This window comes from Helianthus annuus, chromosome 2 (assembly GCF_002127325.2).
Source record: "Helianthus annuus cultivar XRQ/B chromosome 2, HanXRQr2.0-SUNRISE, whole genome shotgun sequence".
Taxonomy (NCBI): domain Eukaryota; kingdom Viridiplantae; phylum Streptophyta; class Magnoliopsida; order Asterales; family Asteraceae; genus Helianthus; species Helianthus annuus.
This window is the reverse complement of record NC_035434.2, coordinates 105981165-105984687: the sequence shown is the minus strand read 5'-3', so window position 1 is coordinate 105984687 and position 3523 is coordinate 105981165. Positions and strand designations below refer to the sequence as shown.

The following is a 3523-nucleotide window of genomic DNA, read 5'->3' as shown; positions in this document are numbered from 1 at the left end:
ATAATTCAGTTTAGCGTCATCGAGTTATTGTTGTAATGAAATACGTACAAGTTATCACACCAAAAATGATTTGGTTGAGCACGCCACAGCGCGGCGCTGTGTTTAAATATAGTTATTATTAATATGTATCATATATATTTGTGTATGTTTGGAATTTATTTAAAAATAAAATTGGAATTTCCTAAAATATGTAAAATTATAAAAATGACTTTCTTTTCAAAAGAAACACATTTGGTGTTGTTGGATTATTTGGTGTGTTGCCATCTCTAGACTCCCATTTTTTAACAGTGTTAGTGTTAGCTCGGTGGCAGCGATGCCTCTTCCAAAGGTTTCTAACACATGCCAACCTCTCCTTACCCCAAGTTCGATTATGTTTAGAGGTGCGTGCTCCATATTTTTACATTTTGCATGTAGTGAGATTTAAACGGGGACCTACCTAAGACTCTAGGAGGAAAGCTCTAAGACAAAACCCTCTGATGAGCTGGGCTATACCATGCTGGCCCACCTATAGTTTCACTGTTAGTTATAACATGTGTAAAGTATGTTATATGGTTGTTTTGTTTAAAAATTGTGGTTTGACACCCAAATCACTAAATACAAAGTATTATGTGTTATGATTTGCACAAAATGCAACATATAAATTACATCAATTGTGGCATAAAACTAACCCTTTTTATACAAAGTATTATGTGTTATGTGTGCTTTTGTCTTCCTTTTGTATTTTCAGGATTAAATGAGCTCAAATGAACAAAAGAAGCAAAAATACAGCTAAATCCAACATAAATACAAGAAAAGGAACAAACGTGGCATGCCCGACCTCCCGACAGCATCTCCCCAAAGCAAAACAAGAAGACAGAAGACTGAACATGTCCCGTGCTCAGTGAGCACGGGGGCGTGCCCAAGTGCCAGCATAAAAGACAAAGTGATAGAAGCTTCTGCTACCCACCACGGGGCTGTGCTCAGCGGACACGGGGGCGTGGTCAACTGTCGCAAACGCATTTAATGAAATTGCGAATTGCAATTAATGAAGAGAGAGAGTCGGATGGACACGGGGCCGTGCCCAGGCTTCTGTTCAGCCTATAAATAGGAGTGCTTGGAGCTCTTGCAACTCATCCCTTGGCACACCACCTCTCTCACACTTCACCCACCACCCACTACCATCACAACACCATCATCCACCACCATCATCCATTGTCCATCATAGAGTGTGTGAGTCGTCTCGGGATCCAAGATTGATCGTAAGAGTTCTTGATAATCAAAGGCCATGTTTACCTAAGTCTCTTACATCACTTGGTGAAGACAAGTGTTTAGTGTAATACTTTTTATTTTTAATCTTTTGCACTTTTTAATTGGTTTTGTATTAATGACTTTAATTACTAGTTTCTTATGTTGAAGGTGATTCTTCCTTATCATTTGTCTGTGGTGTCTTGACATTATTTTAATATCTATATAAAATAAAAGGTTTTCACCATTCATATCTCCACGGTCTATATGGAGGTATGTTGGCTACCAGGTCGGGGGTTAAGGGAACGGTTTGGTAAGAGTCTTGCCATTGTTCAGTGTATAGATCCTGAAAAGGACCTTGATCAAATTTAGTAGGACCTCCTTCAATACCCAACGGTATTGGATGGCGGGGGTCCAAACTCTTTGATCCCCTCATAAGTTATACTACTATTAAAACTTTAACCCGGCTACTTAGGATTGTATCCCTGCTGACTCAGACTACTTAGCCGAGGGTAACGTCGCCTTCAAAAGAGGGGCCTACCACATTATGCATTAATAACTTAATTAATTATCTTTCAATAATCCGACCCTTTAGTATTGTATCCTTGCTGACTCAAACTACTGGGTTGAGGGTAACGTCACCTTCAAAAGATGGGCCTACTACAATAACTAAGATAATCTCTTAAACAAGTGCAAAAGTGCGAAAATAATCAAAGGTTACACTACACATGAGTCGGATCCAAGTGATTCATCTTGTCTATCTGTTTTTACTTTTATTTTCTTTTACAGCATTTTAGTTAGTTTTATTTTTCTAGTTTAAAAACCTTTTTTCTAACATTTTGATTTGATTAGACGTTGAGGATAAACAGGTACTAAAAGCTCTTGTGTCCTTGGATGATCTCGGTATCTTACCAACACTATACTACGTCCACGATGGGTGCACTTGCCCATATGTGTGTTTAGTGTTAGTGAATATCGTGTTTATAAATTTAAAACTTGGCTAAAAAGTGTAAAAAATGGCTTAAAATATACACCTAAATTATATCGCCCTTCACACGCATCAAGTTTTTGGCGCCGCTGCCGGGGACACAAGGATTTTAAGAAAGTTAGGAATCAGCGGCCTAATCATTTTTTCTGTTTTATTTTTATTTTTTTAGGATTTTCTTAGTTTTTCAACTTCTGCAAAGCTCAGCACGGGCCGTGCCTGGTCGGACACGGGCCGTGCCCAGCAGTGTCACTGGCAGTTTTTATTTTCCGAGTTACAGAGAGCTGAGCACGGGGCCGTGTCGGTGCAAAACGGGGCCGTGTCCAACTTTCCAGTAACAGGGATCCAGAAAACAATCGCTGTATCTCCGACCACGGGCCGTGTTCACTGAGCACGGGCCGTGGTGAACTTCCTGACCAACGTTCTTTTCTATTTTTATTGCAGGACTTGGAACCGGACACCACATCTGAACCTTCTACGTAGTGTATGAGCTCCAGTTCTAGTAGAGACATAAAAGAACCCCTAGAAGAACCCTAACGCTTTCTCAGAAAAAGACTTAAAGCTAAAAACCAAGAGAAGGTTTCGGAGGACCCACTTCCAATGGCGGACCAACGTACCTTCATGGATTACCTACGACCCACCGTGGGTAATCTCGGCGCCGCTATCAATGCACCGAATGTTGAAGCTAACAACTTTGAACTTCGGCCACATTTGATACAAATGCTTCAAAACTCCGCAACCTTCCATGGGCTTGCGGACGAGGATCCCCATCTACATATTACTAATTTCTTAGAAATATGTGATACCTTTCGGATCAATGGAGCATCAAATGACGCCACCCGCCTTCGAATGTTTCCATTTTCACTAAAAGACCGAGCAAAAGCTTTGCTCAACGCCGTCCCAGTTGGTTCGGTAAACACCTGGGATGAACTAGCCCAAAAATTTCTATATAAGTATTTCCCTCCCGCTAAAACGGCTAAATTAATGACTGAAATTAATACATATTCACAAGAAGATGGGGAATCCTTATATGAAACTTGGGAAACGTTCAAGGAGCTATTGCGAAAGTGTCCTCATCACGGTCTTGCGGTATGGCAACAAGTATCCACTTTCTACAATGGGTTGTTGCCACACACAAGATAAACACTTGACTCTAGCTCCGGGGGACGCCCACATAAAATATACAATCAAATTGAGGAAATTGCTCAAACCAATTTTCAGCGGCACACTCCCCGAGGCAATAAATCTATTGCTCCGGGCGCCCATAAGGTTGATGAAAGCACTTCTTTACAAGCCCAAATCGAGGCCCTTTCT

The 3523-nt window shown here is 40.8% G+C and overlaps 1 non-coding gene across 1 annotated transcript; it reads right to left on the bottom strand.

The window, feature by feature from the left end:
• Nucleotides 1-3187: 3187 nt before the first annotated feature.
• Nucleotides 3188-3294, bottom strand: LOC118489945. The gene has a single exon (XR_004887956.1). It is a non-coding gene; the product is annotated as a small nucleolar RNA R71 (small nucleolar RNA).
• Between the last annotated feature and the right edge of the window lie 229 nt (nucleotides 3295-3523).